The sequence below is a fragment of the Mobula birostris genome, chromosome 7, assembly GCF_030028105.1.
Source record: "Mobula birostris isolate sMobBir1 chromosome 7, sMobBir1.hap1, whole genome shotgun sequence".
NCBI classification, from domain to species: domain Eukaryota; kingdom Metazoa; phylum Chordata; class Chondrichthyes; order Myliobatiformes; family Myliobatidae; genus Mobula; species Mobula birostris.
Genome location: NC_092376.1, coordinates 94,212,497 through 94,229,219, shown reverse-complemented (window position 1 = coordinate 94,229,219; position 16,723 = coordinate 94,212,497). Strand labels below are relative to the sequence as shown.

Genomic DNA, 16,723 nt, shown 5'->3' with positions numbered 1-16,723 from the left:
AATTACCAAAAAAAAGGAATGAAAAGTTGGCGCTCCGACACCTACCAGTAACTCTGATATAAACTTCAATACATCGCTTAACAGATACAAAAAAATACAATTATGCTCCATGAATGGAATGTGAAATATCACCACTCTGGGGAGGCAAATCAACAAATGCAGGAAAATTCCAGATTTGATTAAAAAAAAATCAACTGCCAAACAGGAAATGTATTGTTTAGCAATGCGAGCCAAGTTACTTCTGTGGAATAGATATATTATTACACATTAGGATCACTTGACAACTATCAGTTCACTTAAAGATCACCTGATCGCTTTTGGAAACTAACTGCAGCACAAGTGACCAATATTAAGGCTACTGCTAACATGAAAGGTCATTCAGTAAAAAGCTGAGCCTTAAAGACCAATGCATCCAGTTAGCAGACAGTCTGTACTTATTTAACCAGTTTAAATCCGTTGACACACCAAATAGATCACCTACTCTGCATGAGTTGTGTTCTCAAAAGCTGGGCACCATCCAGCAAGGTTCTGGTGCCTGATTATATCAGACAGTTCTGCTCAGACATTATATCAGAACAACAATCAACTCACATAATTCGGGTCACCATTACAATAGATCCCAAAACATTGCTGAAAAAAGTGAAGGGAATGGATCACCTCTTATTCCTGAAGGTGAATCAGGACAGAGCAAAATCACATGGCTACATGGAAAGGTTCGAATCAGACTTGGCTTTGAGTTTCACACTGGCTCACTAGAAATCACATAACTAACTGGCCAATGTCAGGTGACACTCCATGAATCAAGTCAAGTCACTTTTTATTGTCATTTTGACCATAAGTGCTGGTACAGCACACAGTAAAAACGAGACAACGTTTTTCAGGACCATGGTGCTACATGAACAATACAAAAACTACACTGAACTACGTAAAACAACACAAGACTACAGACCTACCCAGAACTGCATAAAGTGCACAAAACAGTGCAGGCATTACAATAAATAATGAACAAGACAATATGCACAGTAGAGGGCAGTAGGCTGGTGTCAGTCCAGGCTCTGGGTATTGAGGAGTCTGATGGCTTGGGGGAAGAAACTGTTACATAGTTTGGTCGTGACAGCCTGAATACTTCGGTGCCTTTTGCCAGATGGCAGGAGGGAGAAGAGTTTGGATGAGGGGTGCATGGGGTCCTTCACAATGCTGTTTGCTTTGCAGATGCACCATGTGGTGTAAATGTCTGTAATGGTGAGAAAAGACCCCCCGATGATCTTCTCAGCTGACCTCACTATCTGCTGCAGGGCCTTGCGATCCGAGATGGTGCAATTTCCCAACCAGGCAGTGATGCAGCTGCTCAGGATGCTCTCAATACAACCTCCGTAGAATGTGGTGAGGATGGGAGGTGGGAGATGGACTTTTCTCAGCCTTCGCAGAAAGTAGAGATGCTGCTGGGCTTTCTTTGCTATGGAGCTGGTGTTGAGGGACCAGGTGAGATTCTCTGCCAGGTGAACACCAAGGAATTTGGTGCTCTTAACGATCTCATCGATGTTCAGGGGACAGTGGTCATTCCGTGTCCTCCTGAAGTCAACAACCATCTCTTTTGTTTTGTTCACATTCAGAGACAGGTTGCTCGCTCTGCACCAGTCCATTAGCACGGCTTCTGAGAGTAGACAGCATACTCAAGAGGAGAAACGCCTACAGGAGCAATACATTTTTTTTAAAAAACAAATAAAACCAGGGTAGGTTATTATTATTATGTCTGGTGAAAACTATCTTAGAATAAATACTTCATCTGTGAATGAGTAAGACTCATACCTTTTCCAGCACAATCACTACATTTACAGTTGTCCCTCGGTATCCGCGAGGGATTGGTTCCAGGACCCCCCGCGGATGCTCAAGTCCCTTATATAAAATGGTGTCGTATTTGCATATAACCTACACACATCCTCAAAGAAAGAAAGAGATTCATTTTGGTCAGTACAAAAATAACAAAAAGCATCATTTTCAATGATGATTTCATAACAATGATTTCATAGGACAAAATTACAACAAAATAAACAAAGATATACTTCAAAACAGTGTAGGCTGAAGCTACAGCTTATTATGCCTGCCCCTCTTACTTATACAACATATTTGGCATCAATCATCACATCAAAACAAAAAATTTCATAATCTTTTAACAGGAAAATCCAACTCCAAGTATCACTTATTTACATTACTCCCATTCATTTTAAGTCATGTATTTTATATTTGTTCATTAAATTATTTTAAAATATTTTTTAAACTTAAGTGTGGTGCATGTTTTTAAATTCTCACTAGAACTATTCCATAGATTCACCCCTCTGACAGAAATAAAATGATTTTTTACATTTCTTTTTGAAATGTACATGTTCCTCTCAAATCTTGTTGATTTTCTCTCATTTTAAACAACCTTTGCATACTTTGTGGTAGCTGTCCATTTTTTACTTTATATATAATTTGTATTATTTTAAAATCTACGAAATCTCTGAATTTTAAAGTGTTTAGTTGAATAAACAGTGGATTGGTTGGCTCATAATAACTTGTCTTCTTTACAATTTGTATGACTTTCTTTTGCAATAGAAAAATTGAGTTTGTATTTGTTTTATATGTATTTCCCCATACCTCTACACAGTAAGTCATGTATGGGACTGTAAGTGAACAGTATAATGTATACAAAGATTCCTGATTTAAGAAATCTTGCACTTTGTACAGTATTGCAATACATTTTGACATTTTTGCTTTGACATAATTTATGTGGTTTCCAGCTTAATTTATTATCTATTACTACTCCAAAAAATTTTGTTTCAGATGCCTTATCAATTTCAACATCATTTATTCTAAGTTTACTATATAAGTTTGGTACACGGTTTCCAAATATTATGAATTTAGGTTGACTTAGATTCAGTGATAATTTGTTAGTATCAAACCATTTCTTTAAAATTTTTAGTTCTTTCTCCACTGTATCCAAAAGTTTTCAAAGCTTGCAGAGGGATTTGGACCAGCTGGAAAAATGAGCTGAAAGATGGCAGATGCAGTTTCATACAGACAAGTGTGAGGTACTGCACTTTGGAAGAACAAGCCAAGGTAGAATATACAAGGTAAGTGGTAGGGCACTGAGGAGTGTAGTAGAACAGAGGGATCTGGGAATACAGATACAAAATTCCCTAAAAGTGGTGTCACAGGTAGATAGGGTTGTAAAGAGAGCTTTTGGTACATTGGCCTTTATACTTTATTGTCACCAAACAATTGGTACTACAGCATACAATCATCACAGCGATATTTGATTCTGCTCTTCGTGCTCCCTGGAGTACAAATCGATAGTAAATATTAAAAATTTAAATTATAAATCATAAAGAGAAAATAGAAAAGGGAAAATAAGGTAGTGCAAAAAACCGAGAGGCAGGCCCGGATATTTGGAGAGTACGGCCCAGATCCGGGTCAGAATCCGTTCAGCAGTCTTATCACAGTTGGAAAGAAGCTGTTCCCAAATCTGGCCATACGAGTCTTCAAACTCCTGAGCCTTCTCCTGGAGGGAAGAGGGACGAAAAGTGTGTTGGCTGGGTGGGTCGTGTCTTTGATTATCCTGGCAGCACTATTCCGACAGCGTGCGGTGTAAAGTGAGTCCACGGACAGAAGATTGGTTTGTGTGATGTGCTGGGCTGTGTTCACGATCTTCTGCAGCTTCTTCCGGCCTTGGACAAAACAACTTCCATACCAGGTTGTGATGCACCCTAGAAGAATGCTTTCTACAGTGCATCTATAAAAAATTAATGAGGTTTTTAGGGGACAGGCCAAATCTTCTTAGCTTCCTCAGGAAGTAAAGGCGCTGGTGGATCTTCTTGGCAGTGGACTCTGCTTGGTTGGACCAAGTCAGGTCATTTGTGATATTGACCCCGAGGAACTTAAAGCTTTTGACCTGTTCCGCACCACCGATGTAAATGGGGTTGTACGGTCCGCTACTCCTTCTGAGGTCAACAACCAATTCCTTCGTCTTGCTGACATTGAGGGATAGGTTATTGTCTTCGCACCATGCCACCAGGTTCTTAATTTCCTCTTTGTACTCAAACTCATCATTACCCGAGATACGGCCTACAATTGTGGTGTCATCAGCAAACTTATATATTGAGTTTGATGGAAACTTGGCTACATGGGTGTACAGTGAGTACAGCAGGGGGCTGAGGACACAGCCTTGTGGGGCACCGGTGCTCAGAGTGTGATTTATAAATCAAAGTATTGAGTATAAGAGTTGAAATGTTATGGTGAGGTTGTATAAGGTATTGATGAGGCCAAATTTGGAGTATTGTGTACAGTTTTGGTCACCAAATTACAGGAAGGATATTAATAAGGTTGAAAGAGTGCAGAGGTTTTCAAGGATGTTGCCAGGACTTGAGAAACTGAGTTACAGAATATTCCCTGGAGCGTAGAAGAATAAGGGGAGATTTGATAGAGGTATATAAATTATGATGGGTATAGATAGTGTGAATGCAAACAGGCTTTTTCCACTGAGGCTAGGGAAGAAAAAAAACCAGAGGACATGGGTTAAGGGTGAAGGGGGAAAAGTTTAAAGGGAACATGGGGGGGGGGCTTCTTCACACAAAGAGTGGTGGGAGTGTGGAATGAGCTGCCAGATGAGGTGGTAAATGCAGGCTCACTTTTAACATTTAAGAAAAACTTGGATGAGAGGTGTATGGAGGGATACGGTCCAGGTGCAGGCAGAGAAATTGGTCGGCACAGCCAAGGGCCAAAAGGCCTGTTTCTGTGCTGTAACGTTCTATGGTTGTTTCAGATGTTCCCCACTACAAAATACACAGGTTTCCCCCGCCATCCGAAGGTAGAGCGTTCCTATAAAATGGTTCGTAAGTCGGAACGTCATAAAGTGAAGAAGCAATTTCTATGGGAAAAATTTGTGAGTGCTCGCAGACCCAAAAACTAACCTACCAAATCATGTTAAATAACACATAAAACCCAAAATAACAGTAATATATAGGAAAAGCAGGAATGATATGATAAATACACAGCCTATATAAAGTAGAAATACTTTTCCACAATCATTGCCGCACTGTTCTCCGTAGCGAAAATCTCACATAAGCGCTCTCGGCAGAAACACGGCACAAGCGCTCTCGGCAAAAAACACAGCACAAGCGCTCTCGGCAAAAACACTCTCTCCAGTAACCTTTAAGCTATGAAGCTGCCAAATCATACCAAATAACGCATAAAAATACGCAGCCTATATAAAGCAGAAATAAAGTATGTACAGTGTAGTATCACTTACCGGAATCCAGAAGACATCGAGCACACTGATGATGGTGTGTTAGGCTGAGTCGTCGGAGGCTGGGGTGGTGCAGTGGTCCTCATCCTCCAGGCCGCCGACCAATACCGATCCGCGGAGAATGCAGCGGTAGCCGGGACGCACCCAGCACATCTTTAAGAAAAAAGCCGAAATAAACAAGCTAATTAATTAGGTGCCGCTCGGCACGTAAATGTCAGCCCAGATCAGAGGCGACGCAATCAGCAATCGGTTCTGATCTGGGCCGACATTTACATGCCAGGCGGTACCTAATTAGTTAGCTTGTTTATTTCGGCTTTTTTCTTAAAGGTGTGTTGGGTGCGTCCCGGCTACCGCTGCATTCTCCGCGGCAATGTATTGGTCTGCGGCCAGGGGGTTAGGGTGGTGGGACACTGGGGCGTCAGCTCATCATCGTCTGTTTCCAGGGCAGGCGGGTCATCTTCTTCACGTTCAGTTCCTGGACGACTTCACTTTTGGTCCGTTTGCTACTGCATTCGGTTTCAATTGTTATCCTTTCCTCTTCCAATTGCATCAGCTCTTCATCTATCAGTTCTTGGTCATGGGATGCCAAAACCTCTTCAACATCATCTTCGTCAAATTCCACAAACTAAACTCACTTTGTCCTTCCTTCATTCACCGGCGATCGAAACGCTTAATTATGTCTAATTTTACGCTAAGTGTAACACCCTTACGAGCTCTTTTGGGCTTTTCCAATACCTTAGGACTCATCTTGCTATCGGCTATTCACAGGCACGTGTTTAAGCAATGCCGGCTAGAATGCCATTCCGGGGGAGGAGCTTGGCTGCTTTTTTTCACGCACTGCTTTTTCCATGCGCTGCCTTTTCTCGTAACAGTGAAAACACCTTCTGTTCGTGAAAACAGGTAACTAACATAGGTCTTTCGTAACAGCGAGGTTTCGTAAAGCGAACATTCGAAAAGCAGGGGACATCTGCAGTTGTATCATCAGCAAATATTACACATTTTAATGTCTGAGAGACCATACATATATCAATTATATACAAAATAAACAGCAATGGACCAAGCACTGAACCTTGCGGAACCCCACAAGTTACCCTCAAAAGTTTTGAATTAGAGTTGTTTATGTGTACATACTGATACTTGTCTTCCAAATAACTACTTAACCAGACATGTGCCACCCCTCTAGATTACTTATAATACCGAATACAATGTAAATAGTTATTATACTGTATTGTTCAGGGAATAATGACAAGAAAAAAAGTCTGTACATGTTCAGTACAGACATAACCATCGTAGCTCTTCTGGAAACACTGATGCTACTTCGGCATCAACCGATGCCGATTCTCCCATGATCTTTAAGTTCTTGAGGCTGTAGTGCTTTACATAGCTAGCCAGCCATCGCTTACTAGCCTTAAGCTCCTTCTTCTTGCTCACAACACAAGCAGCGAACAAACGAGCCTCAAACAATGCTCTTGTTACATACATATGCAAACAACAAGTGCTGGAGAGACTGAGGATCTGTGTAATGGCGGGAGGCTACAGCAGGGTATGCCTACACATCATTTCATTCGCGTGGGTTCAGCGTAGTGCTCGGTGTGCGGCAAATTCAAGTTTTACTCTTTGGAACTTTGTGTAATTTTTTTTCGAATGTTTTCGATCCACGGTTGGTTGAATCCGCGGATGCGGAACCGCGGAAACGGAGGGCCGGCTGTATTATTGGTCCATATAAACCAGCAAACTCTGGCAACATTTCAACCAAGGTGGCAACATACAAGCTGCCTCCTCTACTGTAAAGATGAAGCCACACTCAGGTTGGAGGAACAACACCTTATATTCCATCTGGGTAGCCTCCAACCTGATGGCATGAACATTGACTTCTCTAACTTCTGCTAATGCCCCACCTCCCCCTCGTACCCCATCCGTTATTTATTTATATACCCACATTCTTTCTCTTTCCTTTTTCTCCCTCTGTCCCTCTGACTATACCCCTTGCCCATCCTCTGGGTTCTGCCCCCCCCCCACCTTTTCCTTCTCCCTAGGCCTCCTGTCCCATGATCCTCTCATATCCCTTTTGCCAATCACCTGTCCAGCTCTTGGCTCCATCCTTCCCCCTCGTCTTCTCCTATCATTTTGGATCTCCCCCTCCCCCTCCCAGTTTCAAATCTCTTACTAGCTCTTCCTTCAGTTAGTCCTGATGAAGGGTCTCGGCCCGAAATGTCCACTGTACCTCTTCCTAGAGATGCTGCCTGGCCTGCTGCATTCTCCAGCAACTTTGATGTGTGATGCAAGCTGACTACCAGGTCTAAATCCCTGTAACAATCAATGGAGCAGAATCAAAGTTCAGAAATGCACTAGAATAACTCTTACTCAGCAGAACACGTGAGCCTTGGGAAACAAAAGAACTTCACTGATGTTAGCACTGAATTACACAATTTAAATTGCTCAATATGCTAAAGTATAAGAATATAATGAATGTGAGGAATTATATGCAGAATTAAAAGGCCTAAGCCTAACTGACTTATTGGCAGCTTGACAAGTCGTACTGTGAGAATAACGTAGAAACAAAGAAGTGTTTGTTCCATGAGAAGGCTTCTCAGTCTATCCTTATCAAAATATGTGATAACAATGTATTCCAACAGCTCCACGCAGTATTCTGGCTGCGGATTTTCCCAAGCTCTGTGAGCAGGGAGTCTGGTTCGACTGAGAATGCAAGCTTGCTAATAAACAGTATGTACTTTTAAATAAACTGTGTTTGACAGTTATTCCCTGGGTCTGAACCTCTGGTAGCAAGGCAGATCAACATCTTGGCACTGCAAGCAGGGTCCCAATATGTGGTAGACCCCTCGCCACAATGAATAAGTGGAAGGACAGACTGTTGGGGTGAATCAGAGATGAACTGGCCCACAAGGTAAGCTTTAATCTTGGTTCCTCTCTGCTCTCTAACGACTCTGTTTATTCCCTCATTTTGAGAGAAATCCATTGACGGGACCCAAAAGGAATAAAGAAGATGGGCGGTTTGAGTCCCCAGGAACAGTAAATCAAGATGGGCGGTTTGAGTCCTCCAAAACAGTAAATCAAAGTAACAGAATAACTGTTAGACCAATAACCCTAAGCAAAGAGAGATAGACATGCATGATAAAGAAGGCAATCCTAGGAGTTGGCAATAGTGAGAGCAATTTGTGAAGAATGGGATAAGGGACAGACACAGACGAAGGAGATGGAGAAAGAAATTGTATCAGAGGCAAAACATTCTGGCCATGGAAGAACAAATAAAGGGAAAAGGGAAATTGAAAATGAAAATAATTCTGGGGTACCCTACCTCTATCCAGACATACCGACCAATTCCCCAAATGATACTCATGGTTAGGAACAGGCCAGGCAACCTAATAATCCCACCAATACTATCCACAACTGCATCGGCGCCTGTTTTACCACGGTCAGGTTCCCCACCCTGGTTTTCGCCCTGGAGCCTCAGTCACCAACTGGACAGTCACTGCATCGCCGCCAACCAATGTAGTTCCTCCAGAACGGTTGGGAAGCCTAATACCTGTTTCTTCCCGCACGCGCATTCAGACTGGACCTGTCCTGGACTGGACTCTGAACAAGAGCCACTGGTTTTACCAGGACCAATACAGACTCAGTATCAATTGCCCATGAGGACCATTCCTAACCCACAAGCTGGAGTGGTGGTACAAGCAACTACTATGCAAAGCCATAAGCCCTGGACCTCTTCTGTACTCTGTGGTGTACTGAATGCCACCCCTGACAAAAAGGTCGACCCCCAAGGGTTCTGTAATCATTTAAGAATTGTCCTGAATATTTATTCCACTAACTCCCGAGATTTGTTCCCTCTGGCTATAGCTGCACTTAACTCCCACTGAGTAGACACAATTCACCACTCAGCATGGACATGGCAATTACAACCAGTTAATCGCGACCGGGCAAACCAAACCGCGGATGACTGAAAATATATTGGACACCTTGTCCCACATTCTGGCCCCCTCCATAGATGTAACTAAGGTCTTAAGAGTGTAAGCCTATGAAAGGTGAGACCCCTGATGATTTCCTAGAACGCTTTAATGCCATTTATTCTGCACGATCAGGAGATCCACTGTACGCAGCTGGGAACCAGTCCCCACAGTACTGTGCTCTCCTCCTCCAAGCCCTGCCCAGCAAGGTGGCCAACAGGGTTAAAGTCAACAATATGAACTGGTCAGAATTCACTAAAGCTTCAGAAAGCCATTTAGAATGTTAGTAGCTCACAAAGCTGTAAATCAGATAAAGATGTTCATTTTTATTGTAGCTGTATTAACAATCTGTGGCCTTGTCAGAAAGAAGTGCTATAGTTCAGTCTTTCAAAACAAACCAGAGGCCATCTAAAAAGAAAAACGTTCATTTAAATTTTCAGTGGGCGGCTAGAGCAATCTTTAAATTGCTCTCCACTCCCTCTGCACTAATCCTAACCTTACTATTAAACCCGCCGATAAGGGGGGTGCTGTTGTAGTCTGGCGTACTGACCTCTACCTTGCCGAGGCACAGCGCCAACTCGCGGATACCTCCTCTTGTTTACCCCTCGATCGTGACCCCCACTAAGGAGCACCAGGCCATTGTCTCCCACACCATCACCAACTTTATCTGCTCAGGGGATCTCCCATCCACTGCTACCAACCTTATAGTTCCCACACCTCGCACTTCCCGTTTCTACCTCCTACCCAAGATCCACAAACCTGCCCGTCCTGGCAGACTATTGTCTCAGCTTGCTCCTGCCCCACTGAACTCGTTTCTGCATACCTCAACACGGTTTTATCCCCCCCTTGTTCAATCCCTTCCTACCTATGTTCGTGACACTTCTCACGCTCTTAAACTTTTCAATGATTTTAAGTTCCCTGGCCCCCACCGCTTTATTTTCACCATGGATGTCCAGTCCCTCTATACTTCCATCTCCCATCAGGAAGGTCTCAAAACTCTCCGATACTTTTTTGGATTCCAGACCTAATCAGTTCCCCTCTACCACCACTCTGCTCCGTCCAGTGGAATTAGTCCTTACTCTTAATAATTTCTCCTTTGGCTCCTCCCACTTCCTCCAAACTAAAGGTGTAGCTGTGAGCACCCATATGGGTCCTAGCTATGCCTGTCTTTTTGTTGGCTTTGTGGGACAATCTATGTTCCAAACCTATTCTGGGATCTGTTCCCCACTTTTCCTTCGCTACATCGATGACTGCATTGGCACTGCTTCCTGCACGCACGCTGAGCTCGTTGACTTTATTAACTTTGCCTCCACCTGTCATCCTGCCCTCAAGTTTACCTGGTCCATTTCTGACACCTCCCTCCCCTTTCTAGATCTTTCTGTCTCTATTTCTGGAGACAGCTTATCCACTGATGTCTACTATAAGCCTACTGACTTTCACAGCTATCTGGACTATTCCTCTTCTCACCCTGTCTCTTGCAAAAATGCCATCCCCTTCTCGCAATTCCTCCGTCTCCACCACATCTGCTCTCAGGATGAGGCTTTTCATTCCAGGACGAGGGAGATGTCCTCCTTTTTTAAAGAAAGGGGCTTCCCTTCCTCCACCATCAACTCTGCTCTCAAACACATCTCCCCCATTTCAGATACATCTGCTCTCACTCCATTCTCCCGTCACCCCACTCGGAATAGGGTTCCCCTGGTCCTCACCTACCATCCCACCAGCCTCCGGGTCCAACATATTATTCTCTGTAACTTCTGCCACCTCCAACGGGATCCCACCACTAAGCACATCTTTCCCTCACCCCCTCTCTCTGCTTTCTGCAGGGATCGCTCCCTACGCGACTCCCTTGTCCATTCGTCCCCCCCATCCCTCCCCACCGATCTCCCTCCTGGCACTTATCCTTGTAAGCGGAACAAGTGCTACACATGCCCTTACACTTCCTCCCTTACCATCATTCAGGGCCCCAGACAGTCCTTCCAGGTGAAGCGACACTTCACCTGTGAGTCGGCTGGGGTGATATACTGCGTCCGGTGCTCCTGATGTGGCCTACTATATATTGGCCAGACCCGACGCAGACTGGGAGATCGTTTTGCTGAACACCTACACTCTGTACGCCAGAGAAAGCAGGATCTCCCAGTGGCCACACATTTTAATTCCACATCCCATTCTGATATGTCTATCAACGGCCTCCTCTACTGTAAAGATGAAGCCACACTCAGGTTGGAGGAACAACACCTTATATTCCATCTGGGTAGCCTCCATCCTGATGGCATGAACATTGACTTCTCTAACTTCCGCTAATGCCCCACCTCCCCCTCGTACCCCATCCGTTATTTATTTATATACACACATTCTTTCTCTCTCCTTTTTCTTCCTCTGTCCCTCTGACTATACCCCTTTGCCCATCCTCTGGGATTTCCCCCCCTCCCCCTTTTCCTTCTCCCTGGCCTCCTGTCCCATGATCCTCTCATATCCCTTTTGCCAATCACCTGTCCAGCTCTTGGCTCCATCCCTCCCCCTCCTGTCTTCTATCATTTTGGATCTCCCCCTCCCCCTCCCACTTTCAAATCTCTTACTAGCTCTTCCTTCATTTAGTCCTGACGAAGGGTCTCGGCCGAAAACGTCGACTGTACCTCTTCCTAGAAATGCTGCTTAGCCTGCTGCGTTCACCAGCAACTTTGACGTGTTTTGCTTCTATATTTTAATATTTGTTTTCTTTCCTTGTGATGAAAGGTTGATTTTTGGTGTTGTCCAATTCTGAACACTACATTATACTTTTTTAAAAAATCTAGTATCAGTTTGTCAGAAAAAAAAGATTTATTTGTTTTTCAAAGAATTTGTTATCAATTGTGGCACCAATGTAGCACGGATCTTAATAGACCAGAAGGTACCAGGTTCAGCCCTTGACCTGTGCTAATTAAGCCCCATTGTTAATACACTATGCCGACTCAGATGCGTAAATTCCTGGGCCTTATCAATTTTTGCTGCACTAGATATCAGTCCTGCCTGTGGCCATCAAACTTTACAACTCCTCCCTTGGAGGGTCAGAGACCCTATGCCGCTAGGCTGGTCCTGGACTTATTTCATAATTTACTGGCATAATTTACATATTACTATTTAACTATTTATGGTTCTATTACTATTTATTATTTATGGTGCAACTGTAACGAAAACCAATTTCCCCCGGGATCAATAAAGTATGACTATAGCAGACACCAACAGAATCAACAAACTTATTCATAAGGCCAGTGATGTTGTGGGGATGGAACTGGACTCTCTCACGGTGGTGTCTGAAAAGAGAATGCTGTCTAAGTTGCATGCCATCTTGGTCAATGTCTCCCATCCACTACATAATGTACTGGGTGGGCACAGGAGTACATTCAGCCAGAGATTCATTCCACTGAGATGCAACACTGAGCGTCATAGGAAGTCATTCCTGCCTGTGGCCATCAAACTTTACAACTCCTCCCTTTGAGGGTCAGACACCCTGTGCCGATAGGCTGGTCCTGGACTTATTTCATAATTTACTGGCATAATTTACATATTACTATTTAACAATTCATGGTTCTATTACTATTTATTATTTATGGTGCAACTATAAGGAAAACCAATTTCCCCCGGGATCAATAAAGTATGACTATGATAGGACCTCCTTCTCCATTTTTTCCTCTGTTCTACTGTGAACCCAGCCTCTTCTTTAGAATGCCCGCCTGAACATCTAGATTCACCACCCCATGATTGTGCAACAATAAATCACCAATTGACAGAAGTGCAGCCTGACATGACTGACATCCCCCTCACTAACTCAGACTAATCTTCTATATAGAAGGGAGCTCCTTTATAGACAACCAAGGCCAGTGCCTTGCAGACTATGGTGTTGTTTCTGATACAGAAGCCGTGGAGTCCGCTTCCTTTCTTCCTCCTCACTCAGCACAGCAAGCTGAACTCTTTGCACTCACTAGAGAATGCATCCTAGCCACTGGGAGATCAGCCAACATGTTTACAGACCCTAGATATGCCTTTGGAATCACTCATGACTTCAACCAACTTTGGAAAGCTAGGGGTTATGTCACCTCCTCTGGTATGCCCATCACTAATAAAATTTACATCGACAACCATCTGTCTTCCTTCACAACTGGCCACTTTTAAACGCTCTGCACACACTAACAGTACGACTGAGACTGACCGTGGAAACAACAGAGCTGACTCAGCTGCAAAACAAGCTGCCTTACTGATTGTTCCCCAAATGACAGATCGCAGGGGAAAATCGAATCCCGTTTCTAAATCATAGGGTACACCTGGAATTGAGGATGTGTGTGTTTTGCAGAGGGACGCCTCTGAAAAAGTGAAGGCCACCTGGGAATCGGCTGGATGTTTTTACTCACTGACCGAGGACCTGTGGCTTACTCCTGCCAGTCAGGTCTGCATACCTGAAACTATACTGAGCTATATTGTAGGTTTTCTACTCACCTTGGCAAGGAGGGAATGGTAAGGCAATGTTTGGAGGAATGGTAAGGCAATGTTTGGAATAATGGTAGAGCCCGGACCAGGAGAAAGTAGCAGAGAATGTTGCTGGACGATGTCTGATATGCCAAGAACATAATCCAGGAAAAGGCACCCCATGCCCAAAGGGATATACCCCATCAACAAGATACTCTTTCTGCTAACAACAACTCAATTTTATCGAATTACCGTGCATGCACTGTTACAGGTTTCCCCGCCATCCAAAGGTACAGCGTTCCTATGAAATGGTTCGTAAGCCGCAATGTTGTAAAGTGAAGAAGCAATTTATATGGGAAAAATTTGTGAGCGTTCACAGACCCAAAAAATAACCTACCAAATCATGCCAAATAACACATAAAATCTAAAATAACAGTAACATATAGTAAAAGCAGGAATGATATGATAAATACACAGCCTATATAAAGTAGAAATACTTTTCTACAATCATTGCCGCACTGTTCTCCATAGCAAAAATCTCACGCAAGCGCTCTCGGCAGAAACACTCTCTCCAGTAACCCTTAAGCTATGAAGCTGCCAAATCATACCAAATAACACATAAAAATACACAGCCTATATAAAGTAGAAATAATGTATGTACAGTGTAGTATCACTTACCAGAATCGGGAAGGCAGCACCGAGCACACTGATGATGGCGTGTTAGGCTGAGTCGTCAGAGGTTGGGGTGGTGCAGTGGTCCCCAACCTCCAGGCAGTGAACTGATACTGATCCGCGGAGAATGCAGTGGTACAGCCGTAGCTGGGACGCACCCAGCACATCTTTAAGAAAAAAGCCAAAAGAAACAAGCTAATTAGGTGCCACCCAGCACGTAAATGTCAGCCCAGATCAGAGGCGACGCAAATCAGCAATCTAATTAATCAGCTTGTTTATTTCAGCTTTTTTCTTAAAAATGTGTTGGGTGCGCCCCGGCTACCGCTGCATTCTCCACGGCAATGCATCGGTCCGCGGCCCGGGGGTTGGGGTGGTGGGACACTGGAGTGTCAGCTCATCGTCATCTGTTTCCATCAGGGCAAGCAGGTCATCTTCTTCTATGTCTGCCTGCCTTGATGTCGAAGGTCGAGGTTCATCGTCTGCTGTGGCTGATGTGGAAGGCTTGAAAAACGACAGCATGCTTGACTGCTTAGCCTCGTGCATTTTTCTATCATAAAGTTCTTTGTAAGCACTCAAACTATCTTGCAAATATACCCTAAACCCACGTACCCTTTCAAAATTAAAGTCTTCCTTTTCTGCAATCATTGCAGAGAAAATCTCACACAGTTGCTTCACCAATGCTTCACATTCAGTTCCCGGACGACTTCACTTTCGGTCCGTTCGCTACGGCATTCGGTTTCGATTGTTATCCTTTCCTCTTACAATTGCATCAGCTCTTCATCTATCAGTTCTTGGTGATGGGATGCCAAAACCTCTTCAACATCATCTTCGTTAACTTCCACCCACAAGCCAAACTCACTTTGTCCTTACTTTGTTAACCATGATTAGAACGCTTAATTATGTCTAGTTTTACGCTAAGTGTAACCCTTACGAGCTCTTTTAGGTTTTTCTGATACCTTAGAACTTATCTTGCTAACGGCTGCTCACAGGCATGTGTTTCAGCAATGCCAGCTAGAATGCAGTTCCGGAGGAGAAGCTTGGCTGCTCGGGGCGCACGCTGCCTTTTTTCACGTGCTGCTTTTTATCGCGCTCTGTTTTTTTTGCACGCTGCCTTTTTTCAGTGTATCAGTGAAAACACCTTCTGTTAGCGAAAACAGGTAACTAATGTAGGTCTTTCGTAACAGCGAGGTTTCGTAAAGCAGAAGTTCGAAAAGCGGGGGACACCTGTATAGGTATTATCTTGTAGTTCTTGATATTTTCAGTAGATGGATTGAAGCATATCTCAACACAGATACAAAGCTGATACCGTGGTACGTACCTTGTTGAAAAAAATCATTCCCCCAGATTCAGGTACCAGAGCAAATTGTATCTGACAACGGCCCTCATTTTGTGGGCAAGATTAACACCCAACTATGTCAGGCTCTGGTTAGTAAACAGACATTCCACTGCCCCCACAGACCGCAGGCTAATGGGACGCTGAAAAACAAATTGGCTAAACTAGGACAAGAAACCGGTTAAAATTGGCTCAAAGTGCTACCGATAGTCTTGTTCCAGATGAGAACTCATTATCAGACCAAACATGGTCTGTCGGCAGCCAAAATAGTATATGGCAGACCATTAAGAACCCCTTGGAAGGCTGTCTTGACGACCTCAAAATTACCTGAGATGGTCCTGAATCAATGTTGAACGAAATTATAGGACATATCCTGGCACTAACCAAATCTCAACACAAAATACTCTGCAGATGCTGGAGTCAAAGCAACACTCACAACACGCTGGAGGAACTCAGCAGGTCGGGCAGCATCCGTGGAAACGTTGACTGATTGTTTCCACGGATGCTGCCCGACCTTCTGAGTTCCTCCAGCATGTTGTGAGTGTTGCACTAACCAAATCTCTCCAGGTCTTGCATTCGCAGGTGAAGGAGGCTCACCGGGAAGGATAGGAACTGGAAAATGAACATCGAGTTCGCTCAGGGGACTCTGTTCTCATAAAGAACGATCTCAGAAAGAAGCTTGAGCCTCGCTGGAAAGGACCCTACCAAGTGAAACTGACCACTAGGACAGCAGTCAAGCTACAAGGACTTCCGAAATGGACATATCTAGGACACCTCAAACATGTGCATTCATGACTAAGCTATTACTGGCTATAGTTGTAATCCTAAGCATTTGTATTGTAGTAACCAAGCCAAACACCTTCCTGTCGCTTTGCTATAGTTATGCTGGGAGAACTCACTCATCTGCCTGCTGGGTGTGTGCCGTGATTCTTCCCCATCAGAAAATAGGGGTTCCCCTAATAGCCATTCCGCTGAACAGCAGTGAACAATGGTCACTCTGGGCCTTTTTAAATGATGCTCAGACTAGAG

At 44.0% G+C, this 16,723-nt stretch overlaps 1 protein-coding gene across 6 annotated transcripts in view; it reads right to left on the bottom strand.

The window, feature by feature from the left end:
• LOC140200336 (F-box/WD repeat-containing protein 11) overlaps positions 1-16,723 on the bottom strand; it is a 279,942-nt gene that overhangs the window by 205,193 nt on the left and 58,026 nt on the right. The window contains exon 1 of one of the 6 annotated variants that reach the window (XM_072263525.1): positions 14,368-14,455. The exons of the other annotated variants lie outside the window; for them this stretch is intronic. The gene's annotated coding sequence lies outside the window, so the exon portion shown is untranslated. Of the gene's footprint in view, positions 1-14,367; positions 14,456-16,723 lie in introns of those variants that run through there. 6 annotated transcript variants of the gene reach the window in all.